Source organism: Cyprinus carpio, chromosome A1 (genome assembly GCF_018340385.1).
Source record: "Cyprinus carpio isolate SPL01 chromosome A1, ASM1834038v1, whole genome shotgun sequence".
Classification (NCBI taxonomy): Eukaryota; Metazoa; Chordata; class Actinopteri; order Cypriniformes; family Cyprinidae; genus Cyprinus; species Cyprinus carpio.
Window position 1 is genome coordinate 3,338,116 of NC_056572.1, and position 17,235 is coordinate 3,355,350.

The window sequence follows — 17,235 nt, forward strand, 5'->3', positions numbered from 1 at the left end:
GTTTTCAAATGATTTTTTTTTTCTTTTTTTTTTTTAAATTAAAAGAACAAAACTCTTGAAAAAGAAGTCATTTAACCCAATGTTTTATTATCATTTCCTGGAAAAACAAATGTAAAAACTTCAACGCTCATTAAAAAATAAATAAATAAATAAAATGTGGTGGGGGGGGTGACTTTTGAATAGTCAGATAATTTGCTCTTTTATGCTAAGGCGAGGTAAGTTCAAACTGTAAAATGTCATGTGGTGTGACTCAAATCTTAACGATATTTCTGAATGAAGAGAGTGTAAATATGTCACTACATCATACTTTTAAAATCCTAAAACTAATATATATATTTTTTTTTTCAAAAGCATGCACTGTAAAAAAGTTCTTCCCCAGTATTTTTGTCTTGTTTTCTAGTATAAATATCTAAACATTCTGAATCAGGATTCATTTACCTGAGAAGCAAACTGACTTAATATATTAAGTTTTAATTCTAAAAAAAATCTACATTTTGTTAGTTTTTGCTTACAACAAGGAAAAATATCTGCCAGTGGGGCATGAAAAATAATCTTGTTTTCCTTTTGAATCATGGAAATTGAAACAAGACAAAAAATACTCGGTAAGAAAATATTTTTTAACAGTGCATGAAACCAACATTTATAAGAACTTGGCACATGTTTTCTGTCTTTTGTTTAAAGTGGAAACTGTAATTATACTATCATTAACCAGTTTGTCAAATCATTACCAGTAAGTTGTTTTAAGTCAACGATGCAATAATAACAATAATAAAACAGCTAAAGGTTGTTGTTTTTTGACCCTGGAGATGCCCAGTTTTGACGACAGCAGGTGGCATTGTGAGCGGTCTGGTCAGGCCTGGTCTTGTGACAGCGAGCACAGACTGTGTAACTTCAAGTGAAGGCCGGCCCAATTATCCCCAATCAGACTCTTAACTGCTGCGGTCTGGGGGTGGGGTGCAAAGCTCCCTGAAGGGCTTAGCCTTCATTACAGGGCAGCACATCCTGCACATTAACTTTCTATCCCCCTCCTTCTGCTCATGCCCCTTGCCTTCCTTGCGTGGTGTGCAATGATACGGCCAACAATCAGACAGACAAACCTAAAGCACATGGCGAAGGCCACTGAGCTACGTCCTGGTAATAACACACACAGAAAAAACCGGGCGGATTCTTGACTGCAGAACGATGTCACATGGGCCAAAGGTAGGAGGACAAGAAGCGTGTGCGCCTGCACTTACAGAGATGATGGGATGTGTCCCTCTACCTCCCCTCTCGAGAGACAGCGGAGACAGATTGGAGCAGAAATCAGCTCAGGTAATTTTCCAGTAGAGAGACAGTGATTACTGCGTGCCTCTCCTGCGGCCCACAGGAAGTTTCCTCTTCACTGGCTTAATGTGTTTGTGTGTGTGTGTGTGTATGTGTGTATGTTTAGAGGAGGGCATGAAATGCTCGCCGCGGTCTTCAGTCACCAGCTGATTGGCTGTGGGCCTCTGTGGGCTAGTAGCAGATCTGAGCAGAAACCTTCCCTTGCACACAATGCACAAAACACACTTATCAGCAGTGGCATGGAGAGAACAGAGAGGATCTCGGTATGACTAAGGCTAGATTAGTGGAGCTGAGTGTTGTGTCTCTGGAGTGGGGGATGATGGGAAGGTGTGGTGCTTGTAGGTGTGCTTGTTCTTGTCAGGACAGGAGCGGCATCAGGGGCCGTGTGGTGGCAAAGAACTGTGACAGGCTGCGCCTAATCTGCTCTGAGAACATTCTGTCTGAAACACGAGGACCAGCGGCGCTTCAGACTGCATTTGTAGTATTTATTATATCAGCAACAAATGTAAGCCAATTTTAGGAAACCTTTCTGCAAGTAGAACAGTTTTAATGCATTAAACTGTCTGGGCCTCTTTGGTCACGTTTGACAAAAACTGAGAAAAATTATCCCTTAATCAGAATGACATGACATTAGCTATGTGGATGAACACACAGAATATCATGGACTTGATTTGGATGTGTTAAAGGGTGGAAAAATAAAAAACTAATACTTGGTATCCTTGCAGTCAAAAAAAAAAAAAAAAATTATAATTATTGGATTTTATGTTATGAATAAGTAAAAGTTGTGTGTTGTGCATCCGTCCCAGTTGTGAAGGTCTATAAAAGGGATAGACTTTAATGTTGAACGGCTCATCTCCACTAAAGCGCTCCGCTGATCTTCCCTCTACTCAACTCACTGCCGAAGGCACCCAAATGTCTCCACACGTTGCAAACCGAGTCAAACCACATCAATCAGGACACTCATTCCTGCTCCACCTCTTTTTTACTTACACCTTGTCTGCTCTTTTCTTCTGTGTGCATTTTTTCTTCATCTCAGTCACTGATTTTTCTTCTTGTCACTGGGAAAGAAGTCCTGTAGATGGCAAAGGCAACAAATCCACAACTGATTCATACAGTATATACAGTACACTGCCGCTCGAAAGTTTGAGATCAGTAAGATCTTTAATGTTTCTGAAAGAAGTCTCTTCTGCTCATCAAGGCTGCATTTATTTTATTCAAGAAACAGTGAAATATTATTATAACGTAAAACAGCTGTTTTCTGTGTGAATCTCTGTTAAAGTGTAATGTATTCCTGTGATGTGCAGCTGTATTTTCAGCATCATTACTCCAGTCTTCAGTGTCACATGATCTTCAGAAATCATTCTAATATGATGATTTGCTGCTCAAGAAACATTTCTGATTATTATCAGTGTTGAAAAACAGTTGTGCTGCACAATATATTTGAGGAAACTGTGATACATTTTTTTTCTCAGGATTCACAGATGAATAAGAAAGTTCAAAACAGCAGCATTTATTTGAAACAGAAATCTTTTGTAACATAATGTCTTTACTGTCACTTTTTATCAGTTTAACACATTCACAAAATATTGAGCAGCACAACTGTTTTCAACATTGATAATAATCAGAAATGTTTCTTGAGCAGCAAATCATCATATTAGAATGATTTCTGAAGATCATGTGACACTGAAGACTGGAGTAATGATGCTGAAAATACAGCTGCGCATCACAGAAATAAATTACACTTTAACAGAGATTCACATAGAAAACTGTAATAATATTTCACAGTTTTTACTGTTTTTTGGACCAAATAAATGCAGCTTTGATGAGCAGAAGAGACTTCTTTCGGAAACATTAAAAATCTTATTGAGCCCAAACTTTTGAACGGCTGTGTACTTGAGCGTTTTCTTGAGACACACTTAAATGGTTCGAAACTCATTCTCAGTAAGATGTGTCTTCGTGTCTCATCTCTTTCATTAGCCACAAACCCCACCTCAGTCTCAGGTGCTTATCAGTCATGTATAGATCACAGAAGGGCACACCACACACATGCACACACTCCGTCCTATCGTAATGCATTATTATTATTATTATTATCTGCTGAGTCTCGGCTCTGTAAAATGAGTTTTCCTGAACTCCATTAAAAGCAGTGCTTGTCGTTCCCCCGGGTCAGATTTGCATGCGCCGATGCAGTGGCACCTCAAATGGAAGATGTCCTTCCTCTGCAATCCTCCCCCAGCCTCATCTGGGACAATAAGTGGACATATGACATTTCACAGAGACCCTCGTATTTCTCTGCTGTCCCGCTGCCTCCTGCTCCTCCTCCCCAGCGCTCCTGGACCGGTCATCAGTGGAGGGGAAGAAGATTGCCAATGACACCAGCAAATCAGCAGTAAATAGCGGGTAATTTGATTGACATCTGGAAGGCTGTCACGGGCCCGAGTGGACTGGCAAGCAGTTAGTTGAGTACAGAAAATGTGGCTTTCCAAGTAAATCACTTTTTGTCCAGTGGGGCCTGTAGCAGATTATAATTGCTTGTCCTTCCCATCAGTGCAGTTTCTCCATTACTGTGTGCAGCGGCGTCTTCTCGAAAAGCAGCTTGTCCCTTAAAAAATTCACATGCTGTCACAGGTCAGATGATAAATGCCTAAACATGAGACACATTTCAGAATTCATTATAGCGCACGTGCTGTTTTCCATTACAGTCCTTTCACAATTTGAAATGAACAGAAAAAGGTTAAAGAGTAAATCCCCTGATTAAAATCTGAGTGGAGAAGAGTTTGAGCTGTTGAGACAGTCATAGCCAAAGTTTTGCTTGTTTGAAAACAGAAAGAAAACTAGCACTTCCTGCACAACATCTTTTTATTTACTTGCTATTTCCTCAAGTAATGTTTAATACCATATGACACATTTGCCATTAAGAGACTGACATCAATGTTATACATAAACGAGTTTCTAATTCACATTCTTTAAAGAGCACGTTATGCCAAAGTGGCACGGTGTTCCTCAGGGTGGATTCAGAAAAGACCTGTTTAAACGTGTTTCATTCATGGCTTAAAGTGAAAGTGAATTTTTTTCTGTGTTAAAATATTTTCTCCTGTCCAAGCTTAATGTCCAGAGTTAATTTCCTTGCGAAGTGTAAACACTGTGTCTCTGTTTGTTTAAGCATCGTGAGTGGAGACCCGAACGACAGAGTTTAGTTAGGCAGGATTCGATCTTGATTTTTTTGATTTAGCTCAGAGCACAGGGACACGTATCTCTGGGTGCAAAAAAAATCAAAAGCTCACATCACAGGAAAATAATTTTAATGTCTTTAACAAATTTGAATTTTTTTTTTTTTTTTTTTTTTTACAGTGCATATAATTTTGGAAGATACTTTTTTCTTTATTGTTGCTTTGCATTATTTTGCAAGTGGTGCATAGGCTGCCTTTATGTGGCTTTATTAAAAAACAACAACACTAAAGTGGTTATCATAATTGTTTTTGCTTAAAGACACTTTCATTGTGTTCCTTGGTAAATCAGTGACTACAAACTACAATAAATCTAATGTAAATACAATGATAATAATAAATACAAATGTGAAAATATGACAAGCTTAATTAGTCCACAATATACTGTAGCTGCTATCTGTCACAATGTGGCTGCAGCAGAGTCGATGAAGCAGGATCTATAAGCAGCAGGCCATTTTATTAACAATCAGCCAGAGTAACAAATAAGCAAGAGCACAAGAAAATCACAACCAACTAAACATAAATGAGGACAGACCAAGAACAACCCCTAAAAATAAGGCCTACAGTATTCTTATCAACGGCTGGCCAGTTCACATGTCGGTCAGAAGCACGAGCCTCAGTGGCGGTTCTTTGTCAGAAGTGAACAACAACATAAGTTGCCACCGTTAGATGTGCAGAGAGCAAATCTGCCGTTCTAATGGAAATTATTTTAATGCACATGAAAACTCAGTGATGATGCATACAGAGCATAGTAATTAAAACATTTGGGGCTTTACTGAAAACATTCAGGGCTTAGCACACCTCTAGCGCAGGTGAACATAATCAATTAACCAATGAGTAACCTAGGAAACAAACTAGTGGCGGGAAAATAAAAACCTGGAAACCCGGTCAAATCAAACACAGGAGCAATGAAACACATCATACATGTGACAGTGTCAGAAAGGGCCGAGTGAATGGCAGCAGAGCACCAAACACACCTCCAGTCCCCTCGTCTCACGAGCCTCCAGCTGGCAGAGATATCAGCAACAATTACAGACCATTCTGAATGACACGGTTATACTTCTTTACCAGCTGCCATTTAATAACATCTAATAATAATCTATGTCACTCTAGAAACTGTTATTATAGCAATCATCAATAGCAATTATATGTTAACGATTAGATTTAAGATGGATATTTACAATATAAATTTACAAATAATATAAAATGTCAATTTATAAATGTTAGAAAATCAAAATGAAAAAATCTATATTCTGTATGGCATCAGTGGCAAATGTTTTGCCATATAAATGTGTTTTACTTTGTATTTATAATGGTTCAGTTTAAGAATGATCTTAGTGGAGGGTAGAGGCCCAGAAACTGCACACAGCTTAAACTGTTTTTCTCCCCACACACCTTTATACTGTATGTTCCTGCATGGCTCTAAAATAATGCAAAATATATATATATATATATTTTTTCTAATATTTACCTATACTGTATGTTCATTTGCCTGTGGTGTTTATCAAACATCCCTCATGTAGAACGATTCATGTGAAAGTCACAGAGAGCTTTTAGTGTTTAATATTCACACTGTTGTTTCTTCTCTCTTCTCCTGCCATGTGCTCCTGATCCCGGCTCTTCCCTCTGCTGTCACACTCTTTAAGGTAAAGTGTCTGTTCTTTTCTCCCTGTAGGCAGGTAAGTGACAGAGTCTTCCAGAGCAGGTTAACACAGAAGTGTTGAGGAAGTGTGTGATGTGAGATTGTGCCAGCAGCAGTGCCCTATGCAAGCAGGTGCAACACTCTGGGCAATTAAACGCTTGTGTAACATAAGTCAATTCAGCTGCACATGCAATGTCATGTCTAAGCGGTGTATGCGCTGTGTGTGTCTGTGGAAGAAAGAGACTGTATGGGCATGACGGAATATGATCGTTGTTTGTTGTAATTGACAGGTACTGAGCTGAGTGGCTGAGTTTAATAAGGGTCAAGTGTGAATGTCATGTTTAAATGAGTCCCAGAGGAGAAGTGTGCACTTTTGTCTCCCTTTTCTTGCCTCGTCTCCCTCGCAGTTTCATTCAGACTTTTGGAATGACCAATAAAGGCTAGATTTATGTTATTACTAATTGCTGACCCGAGAGCAAAAAAGTCAAAGTAAAGTGAACACATTTACATGCACTACAGTTTGCAAAAAGGTCCACATCCTAGTTAAGCCTCTAGAATCTGAGCAGAATTTTCCAATTTTTTTTTCTTCTGGAAATAATGGAGATGCGCCTTGTGATTTAGGATGGGCATGCAATTTTTCAAGCTACATTTTAGCAATTTTGTACAGTAACTTATTCTGCTTATTAATTTGCATTCATGTCCTTAACAATAACACAGAGGAGCGTGATGATTTATATCAAACTTTATACATTGAGTCATGGAATACAGCCTTGTTTTGAGATAATGTTGCATATATGACGCTCTTAAGGTCATCTCATTGTGTGTTAGCTGTGTTAGTAAAGTATTGACTCACCGTAAATATGACATGACAGGAGATGTGAGGTTCAGGGTTGTTTTAGTGAGACTGATGCTTAAAATAGTGTGTCAGTAGAGTGACGATGATGCAAACGTGGAAGTGAAATGTCATCGTTTCAAGGCACTGAAAATTAGTAAACATTTGAATTTAATACTAATATTTTTTTCACTAAAAATGGGATGTGATTTGGATCATTTTGCAATTATTGTAATTAATATTTAGCCTACAGCCTTCTTTTCTTTGATTGGAAATGTGCACTATGTAGTGAACTACACTGTTGAGGTCGAAACACTGTGCTCTTGTTGAGCGTGTGAAGTGCTCACTCATAACGCTTACACTATCTGTCACATAAATCTCAGCCACTCTGTTTATTTTTCACAGATATAGTGTACAATGACTATTACTTTAACATCATTTATTAAACGTCTTGATAAATTGTGAAAGCAATGGGAAGAATCTGTTTAAGTTGCATTTAATGAATTTCTGAGCATTTTTACATGCTACTTAGATAAGGTTGCTTTTGGCTTTTGTTTCACTCTGTGTTTCAGGAAAACTAGTTTTTGTCTTATTTGTTTTACTGCTTTATATTAGCTTGTATTATCCAGTCATGTGTTTTTTGGCCATTCTGAACAGCCATATGACATCGGAGACCTGTCTTTGAAAGATTTTAGTATGAGATTTCTTTTTGTCCTGGACGTGAGTATATATGTCTTCTGTTATTTACATGTGGCACTCTTCCTCATCCCTGGAAGGTTGTAAGTTTGCAAAACCTGAATGCAGAACATGCATTTCTGTCAGCATAAATAACGGCAGAAGGTACAGACACACGGCATCTGTAAGCACTGAGGTGAGAAGAGACGGGAATAAGACAAAGTTCTGAGGACAGCAGATAGAAGAATGAGGAAAGAGAAGGAACAGAGAAGGGCAGCTAGAGACAATGGTCATTTACCACTGACCACCCCCCCCCCCCCACATCACCCCCACATGTACAACTAATGAGAGGAAGGACTATTAGTCATTGTAGTCCAGATAATCGTCCAGCACTGTGATTTTGTCAACAACTCTGAAAGGCTAGTCAGAGCTAAATATGCAGACACACACACACACACACACACACACACACACAGACACACACACACACTCACTCACTCACTCCACACACACACACACACACACACACACACCCAGGGACTGAGTGGGAAAGTATGAGACGGCGCAGCAGTGGCTGCTCTTGTTAGTCCATTAGTTAGTTATGGCAGCACAGCCAGCTAAAGAAGTGGCCCTAATGGCTCCTCAGCAATAATTACTATCTTTTTGTCCTCATTTGATTCAGAGGGAACATATATTTGCACTCCAATAACCTGTAAACATCAGGCTTCCTTGGATGGTCTGAGTTCAGACACACAGCTAGATGCTGATCTGTTTGTTGTACTTTTTTTCAACTTATCTTTCTGTCTGTCTGTTTCTCTTATTCTGTTTTTTTCTTTCAATCTCTTGCTCTTCTTCCATTTACTCTGATCCATCTACCTTGGGATAATGGATGAAATTAAAGGTTACACGTTTGTGGCTCTGGCCTATAACGCGTGAGTCGTACAGGAGCACTGTACATGTTTGTGTGTGGCCTGCATATTAGTGGCCTCCATCAGAGGCACTGAAGCAGCAGGAAACATCCAACATGATTGTGTTTAAGTGTACTTACAATTCTCAGAGAGAGAGAGTGTGTGTGTGTGTACTGGTATTCCTTACATTATGAAGACCAAATGTCCCCCCAAGCATAGTAATAGCCATAAATTTTGAACTATAGTTGCCTGTAAATGCCTGTAGTTTTGTGTGAGGTGTAAGGGGATAGAAAATACAGTTTGTACAGTAGAAGAACAATTACACCTATGGAATGAACCCATCAAACATGGAAACGAGTGTGTGTGTGTGCTCTAGCATGTTTGAGTGAAGATCAGAGGACGATAAATAAAGATAGATAAATGCATAGACAGACAGACAGACAAATAGCTTTGTACAGAATATAAAAATAAAGAAAATAATGTAAAGGATTTCTGAACAATCTATGCCATGAATTAACAACAAGGACACATGAAAAATCAGCACAAATAGATAAACGTATGTCTTCGTATGCAAACACATCTGGGCTGGGTGTGTCTCTGTCGCGCTCCTCGCAGCGAGTGCTCTGCTCGGGTAATTGTTTTAGTGGAGCTGTCAGCCTAATTCACAGTATTATAGAGCACGAAGGGTCATTTTGGAACCATAAATCATTAGAGCTGGTCTGGCTCCATCTTTTACCAGTGCTATTACATCTACTTCTTGGAAGACTGGCTTAAAGAAGTCAGATAAATTGCCTCTGTGCAGGAGCTGTAGGGTTAAGTACAGCGACAGCTATTCTAATGGGGGTTTCCAACATCAAACATTTTAACAACACAGCTCAGGTTCAGTGCAATGCTTTGTTACAGATGCGTGCGCTAAAAAAAGGGCGTCTCTGTGTTTTAAGTTGTTTTCTTTGTAATGTAGTGCTGAGGCGCAAACACTCTTATCATACAAACATACCTTCACCAAAATAAACCAAGATCAGTACATTAGTAAGCAATAAGATGAACGTTCAGCATCAGCCATGAGAACTGCTTGTGTTAATCATGTTGGGTTTCAAAAATGGAAATATTTCTTTTCTATTTTTGGCTCATCATCATCTTGTGTGTTGATGAAAGGAGGCCAGTGTAGCCAACTTAGCGACTTTGTCCCTAGATTTAGCGATTTTTCAGACCCCCCCCAGCGACTTTTTTCCAAAAAAGCGACTAGCGAGAAATCTAGCGACTTTCTTGGACAAACCTTATTTAGTCTCTGAGGCTCTCTGGTACTGCTTTCCCAGTGCACACACCTCTCTCTCTGCATCTGCTCTGTTTAGCGAGCGCAGAGAGGAGCAGCACTTTCAGTTAAAACTCTTTATATTTTGTAAAATTCTATTTTACATGCAAGTATAGCCAAAATCACAACACAGCCAGTGTCTTAATCATATGTGTATTTGATTTCATTAGACAATGTCGTGAATAGGATTTAAGTGCAGATTAATATCTTCGAGAGCTGGTTATGTAGTCTTAATGGACAACGTTTCAGTCATTATAATATTCATTTCATGTCTGACAACAGAAACATTATTAAAATATATTAATAAAAACTGTTTTGTTGAGAAATTTGGCTGCATTTAAATGCAGTACGTGAGCACAGGGAGGAAAGACAATACGACGCACTTACGTCATGAATATGCTAATTAGCGTATGACGTCATCCAGTGACTTTTCATGCGGGGTTTAGCTACTTTCCGTTGAAAGAAGTTGGCAACACTGAAGGAGGCACTGGTACAGAAAGTAATGGGTCGATGGTATGATGCAGTTTTTTTTTTGTCCTATTATTATATTAGTTTATTCAAAAATACATTAAGAAAATTCAATTTATACATACAAAGACTTGAATAGACCACTTCTATATATTATGTCTGGAAATAACAGAAAATGTGAGCTATGATAAAGTAAAGTTAGTCACATGCTTATTTTGATAGTTTTTCACAATATATATATCGTTTTAATTCAGGTTTGCAGAAAATGCATTTTTTTGCCTATTAAACTAAATCTTTAAAGATTTTTTTTTTTTTTCTTTATCATGATGACTTTTATATGTCATAGAGTATATTTGCAGGAATTCATTTTGGAGAGTTACAGGGTATGGCTTTAGTATTTACACTAGGTTTCCTGTGAGGAATCTCCTGTGCCGCGTATGATTATGTTTACTCATTTATTTGTGTGTGTGTGTGTGTGTGTGTGTGTGTGTGTGTGTATTGTAGACTCCCTCACACTCTCACATGAGCCAGACAGAGAGAGAGAGACCCCTGGAAATCTGAAACTCCCATCTCTCTCCAAACCGCAGTTTGTTTGGTTTAGTCATCTCCTCTTTCTTTCTTTCTTTCTTTCTCTCTCCTTTTCTGCGATTGGTTTGTACACAGTCTTCTCCTTCATTTGATCACAGTATGGCAGTTCAGCTCAAGACCTTTCCCTGGACTTTGTTTAGAACAGCACATTCAGTAGTGTATATGTATTTTCACAAAAAAACAGTATCTTGAATAGAAAGTCATCTGGAATGGCTTTCCCGTGTCTTTAAGTTTTACCTCTTTCCATTCTCCCTTCCCCACAGCCACAGTGAAATAAAGTTTTAATAACTGGATCCTGTGTGAGATTTTAACACTTTAAAATGCTGTTAGAAGTGTGACTTTGTCTAAGGCCCTCAGTCTAACTGAATAATTAGCGGGATTCCCCTCTGATTTCAGCATTTGATGAAGTACATATTTTTGAGGATTAAACCAGGAAGTACGGGTTTGACAGAATAAAGATGTGCTTAATTACTGGCTTTGATTTCTGGTTAGGAAAAACATATGAAGACCAAACTGGAGCGATGGCAGCCGGTGGCTCATGCAGATGTGAGAGTCACTGCAAGAAGCCTGTAACTACAGCGCCCTTGATCAAGACCCAAGCTCTCAGTAGGGAGACTGCATTTAGTGGACTGTCAGTCGCTTTGGGTGAATTAAATGCGCTGGAACTCATTTACCTTTTCCGTGTCTGCCAAATAAAATAGTATAAAAAGGCAAAAGCCAAATCTTTTTGAAACACATCAAAGGAAAGCTATTGTTCATAAAATCTGTGTGGTCTTGATGTTTCATCACAGTCGGGGGTTTCACCAGCTTGTTTTCTTCCATTATTAAAGAAAGAACAGCACAATGGTCAGACGCTGGGAGTCAATGCCCTCTTCAGTGGCCAGAGATGAAGCTCGTTCTGCTGCTGGACACCACACGTTACTGTTGATTATATAATCTCTTTGACATGGCGACTAGGAAGCGTTTAGTAAACTTTTGCCAACATACTCTCATGGCAGTTTTACATTTTTGCAAATTGGTTTGCTAATTTTGTATGATCTGTATGATTTCTATTTTTTAGATTTTTTTTTTTTTACATTCCTGTACAAATCACATTGTGCAAATTCATACATTTGACCAGACCCAAATCAGACCAAAATCACATTTCACGATACCTAATTGAATTTCACTGTAACAGTATATCTAGCCATGTAGCTATGTGATTTTTTTTAAATAAAATATAAGAACAAAGAATCAAATAAAAAAACAGTCAGATAAATACAGTATATGAACTGTGATTTTCTTCTTTTTTCTCTTTTGTTGTTTAATTGACATTAATGACTAGGGTAGGGAATCATTAGAAATTTTCCGGTTCCGATTCCATTAAAATCATTAAACGACTATTAAAAAAATAGTGGTAAGGAAAAATGCACAATACTCAATGCTCAATACTGTTTTTTACTTACTGTCAACTTAATTTAAAGGTTGGCAATGTAAAAATTCAACATATATTACAGTATACAAATTTTCCGGTTCTGATTCCGGGTTCCATTTAAATGAACTATTATTATGTTTTTACTATTTTACCTTCATTGAATGTAGTGTTGCTGGAAGGTAGTAAGTAATGTTGAGTAATGCTACTCCATCAATCAGCATGTGCTTCAAAGCTGATGTTTTTTACACTATCAATAACATTTAGCTTTCAAGCAGGAAAAAGCTGGTTGTCCAAATAGTTTCCTTGAGGGCTAAAGGCTGATTTATACTTCACCGTAGCCTACACATAGACGCACACTCTACGCCGTAGCCTGACCTGCACCTCCCCAAAAATATAACAGCGTGTAAATTCTACGCGGACCGCAAGCGCTGTTACTGGTCTGCTAGAAGCCCTTCCTCATGTAAAACAATGTGCTCAGTAATTAAAGAGGCAGGGCAGCGTTTCTGTTATTTGGTTTGTGACATCCTTTATGGGAAATACTGAATCGTCAGAACACACTGGCACGAGAGGCTGCTCACAGCACTTGGTCATGTGTCGCACCAGAACCGTTTTCGGAACCGAAACTTAGAAATTGCTCACGGTTCCGGTTCTTTTCAAAAAAACAGATCCGGTTCTGAATAAGGATGACAGACAGCAGCAGGTATTTTAGGCTTAAGAATGCACAATTCTAATATACTGACATGTCCAATTTTCATGTTTATATTCACTTACCTGCATACTCATCAAGATAGGCATTTTCCACAATTTATGTGTGTTAGACTGTTGAAGCAGCTGTCTGCATCGGTCAGTGTGCAATTTTATTTTGTTTTTTTTCTTGACTTTTTGCTCTTTACAACATGAAGCACTTCCAGCACTCTATTTTCTCATTCATGCACATATTTAATTCAAATAATTTAATCCAAATAATTCCAAAATAAAAAATAAAATAAATGAAAATAAGTACGACTTTTGATTTGTGACAAGGGTTGGCAGTGAAGCACACTCATTTGAGTGGAACTGATGAATGGTTTTTGAAGAGCTTTTGCACCTCTGTTCAGCTCACTCTGTCTGTCCTGCTGCTGGACAGAGCTGCATTATTAATCGGCAAGCCAGTCCAAGACTGCATTATAAAAACAGGCCATGCCTTATCCCTGCTGCCAGTATGAATTCAATTGCTCATATGTATATTCTGAGCATTTATACATGCATCATATGATTATTTCATCTCAAATCTGAGGCCACCATGCCATCATCTTATTTCATTCATTGAAAAAATATATAAACAGTATTTGTTGCCCTTGTTTACATTGTAATTTTCATAACAATGAGTAAAATAATTGAGTTTAAAGAATTAACAACATGCTTGTAATTATGCATAATTTACTGTTATTACTATAGTACATACATGCAATGTGTAAACAAAATGACACATTAAAATAAATATATATATATAATTTTTCATTGACATTTCATTCATTAAGCTTTATTAGTGCTTTTGGTCAACTGATATGGTGTGCAAAGCATCTTGCAACACTAATACACAGCGAAGACTAATAGCAATTAAGTTGTAAAATTCCATCAGTTATTAAACAAAATGGATTTAAAGCGGTAAACGCAGTATCAATCAGTAGCTAAGAGTCATTATTCAGCCAGTTTAGTTCAGTGTGTTTCTATCATTTCAGTGACTTTGTCAAAGTTGCGAACAGTCCCTCAATTATACACACATGTTCAAGTCCAACTGTAAGCAGAAGGCAAAGTCTCATTGTCCAGCTCCACAGTCAGTTCAATTACGTTCAATATAAAGTGTTCACATGACTGCAAAGTCCTTTATTTTGCTCAGTTCACTTCTTTGAAAGTTTGTTCTCGTCGTGTAGTAGTAGTCGTGCAGTTAAATCAATACAATTCCTGAGGAAATTCGTTCTTTCTAAACCGCTCTTTAATGGAGAGAAATACTGCACGCGGGCCCTCAAAAGGGGCATCTCCTCAGGAGAAGACGCAAGCGTAATGCTGCCAAGGTCTTGCTGGTGATTCACCATGTTCCTCGGTTATCACAGGTGTGATGATGGCTCCCCCTATCTCCTCAAATCATTTTGCCCTCCTGTCACTGTCCAGGAGACTCACAGTGCTGGTGTTGAGAGGAGGGGTAGCGTTCGCTGAGTGCTGTTTTGACAGCGGTGATGAGGGCCACATGAAGATAATCGCACCGTGTCAACCTCGCATAAAAGAGAGCAGCATGCCTGTGCTTTAAACACGAGAGCGATGTGCGAGGTGTCCTCAAACGGTCATCAGACGTCCAGGTCCAAACCCTCTGCATGAGCCGAGCCTCACGTTCCCAATCAGGAGCAGGTCACATGCTGTTTCACATTCCCCCCACGATATTCTGATACCGTCTGAATTCAAATAAAGCCTCTCTGAAGCATCACTGCAGGCTATACAAGGGTCTCTACCACTTAAGCCTGCTGGACATCATGCTGTGTTTGAGGTAACTGAAAACTATATGGCATCTTTTTAAGGAAATGTATTTACCTTTCTAAATAATTCAACTTTTATAATTCATCAAGTAATGTATCACTAGGGTAATATTTATAAATTGATATTAAGATGTTTCTAATAAAAATGCTCGTTAAAGGTGTTCTTTTATTTAGTGCACCTACTATAGTAGTCACTCATCATCACAATGTTCATGAAACTATTAAGGTGTTTTCACAGTGTCTCATATGGACCGACAATGTACTGTAGTTTGGAACTCGTAGTTTTAGAACACCCCCCCCCCCCCCCCCCCCCCCCCCCCCCCCCCCCCCCCCCCACCCCCCCCCCCCCCCCCCCCCCCCCCCCCCCCCCCAACTTTTTTGCTTACCCCCCCCACACCCCCCCCCCCCCCCCCCCGACCGCCCCCCCCCACCCCCCCCCCCCCCCCCCCCCCCCCCCCCCCCCCCCCCCCCCCCCCCCCCCCCCCCCCCCCCCCCCCCCCCGCCCCCCCACCCCCCCCCCCCCCCCCCCCCCACCCCCCCCCCCCCCCCCCCCCCCCCCCCCCCCCCCCCCCCCCCCCACAACACCCACTTCCCGCCCCCCCCCCCAGAATGACACACACACACACACCTTCCACTTTAGGGCACCCATGCTTTTTGCACATTTCATGATAGATTCAAAGTAAGTGGTGATAAAAGTGGGTGTTTGGTATTTATCAGACAAGGAAGAACAGTAAGATTGAACGATGGAAACCTGACAACTTTTTATTCTTTTTATTGTTGTCTGTTTTGCAAGCAGTTCGGAAATGAAATGCCCAGCGCAGCAAGTGGCACTAGACGGTATACAAAAAATAAACGACAACCAGCAAGGGCGGACCTTTTAACTTAGAATTACCTTAAAATTCATTAATGTTATTTATTGTATCGGCATGCATACATTTAGGCTAATAAGACATGGTGCGATGGATTCTACTGGGTCTAATTCTAATTTGAATGTCTAAATGTGGGGCGAGAATCAAGTACCGTTTCGTCTCGTCAACAATCAGTTGGAATGACATGAATCACTATTGAACTACGATCCACATATTTTGTCCATTCCCGATCAGCCATAAACAAAGTCACGTAGTATGCATCACGGATTCTAACTGCTCCTAGTTACCATTATTTCTCCAATGATGGAAATCCTAGAAGTTTTGACGGTACTGTATACATATGGCCCTTCCGGCTGAGAAATGGAAACTTCGCACCCTGCTTCGGGACCGTAAACCCGCCTGCTTTGATTTGACGGCCCTACTTCATTGTAGGTTACGTTGTGGTGTAAAATAATACACAGGACTGTTGGTTGGCTTGCCACTCGGGTTCTTTAAATCGGTAGCGGCACAGATTTTTCCGCTGAGCCATTGGTTATATGTGGAGAACTTCCAATGATTGCACGAGGAAGCGAGCCGCCATATACGGTCATTTGGGAACACACAAATTGGGTGTTATAAAGCTGCTGGACCTGCTGTGTAGTTTGCTGTGACAGGCTGGCGTACCAGGTCTTTCAAAAAACAGACTGCGTGGCTGTCCTGCAGCTGCTTCTTCCCATTCAGGGCAGCAATCAAAGGTAGAGTGTACTCTCTCCGCGCTCTCTCTTTTCGTAATCTGTTACTTCGTCGGGATAGCAGCCCTCCACATTGTTCTATGTCTGGCAAGGGCTACACCTCTGCCAAAAACACATGCAGCGTGTACCCAGTTTCTCTTTATTTCAGCCGACGTGTGTTGTAGAACTTGCCATCTATGAGTGTAGTGCACTAGCGCTTTGTTACATGGCCCCTATGTACCTCAAAGTTACGCGAGTGGCCACCAAAAAACACACGGCAGCGTGCTGATTTAAACACACTTTACACAGAGTTCTTAAACTGGCAACCGGGTCATAAAAAGGCATATTGTAACTCATATTAATAAATAGCATGATCTTTGAATAAAGGGCACGAACCGGGCAAGCAGGGTTACGGCAGATTATAGCCTCTGACAATTTATAGCCCCGCGAACCACCTCCAACGTCGGGCCGATTTCCGCGCTAGCAACATGTCAGAGCTATGGAAGCTTTGTGTTGTTGAGCCATCATATAGCTATAGATCCGAGAACACCCACTTCCGATCTTCTATGCCACTCAGGCAAGATGTTGAATAGTGTCTAGTGTCTTGTGGAGAGTGGCGATTGGGAAGCTTGTGCTGGAAGGATCAAAAGGGGTGTAAGTGTAGTGAAATTGAGTCGGAGAGCTGTAGTGGAAGGTGGAGTAGTGCTGTGTGTGTGTGTGTGTGTGTGTGTGTGTGTGTGTGTGTGTGTGTGTTGGC

At 40.1% G+C, this 17,235-nt stretch overlaps 1 pseudogene; it reads left to right on the top strand.

Moving 5' to 3' along the window:
- The window catches only part of LOC109071461, a 129,557-nt pseudogene that overhangs the window by 3,748 nt on the left and 108,574 nt on the right, over positions 1–17,235 (top strand).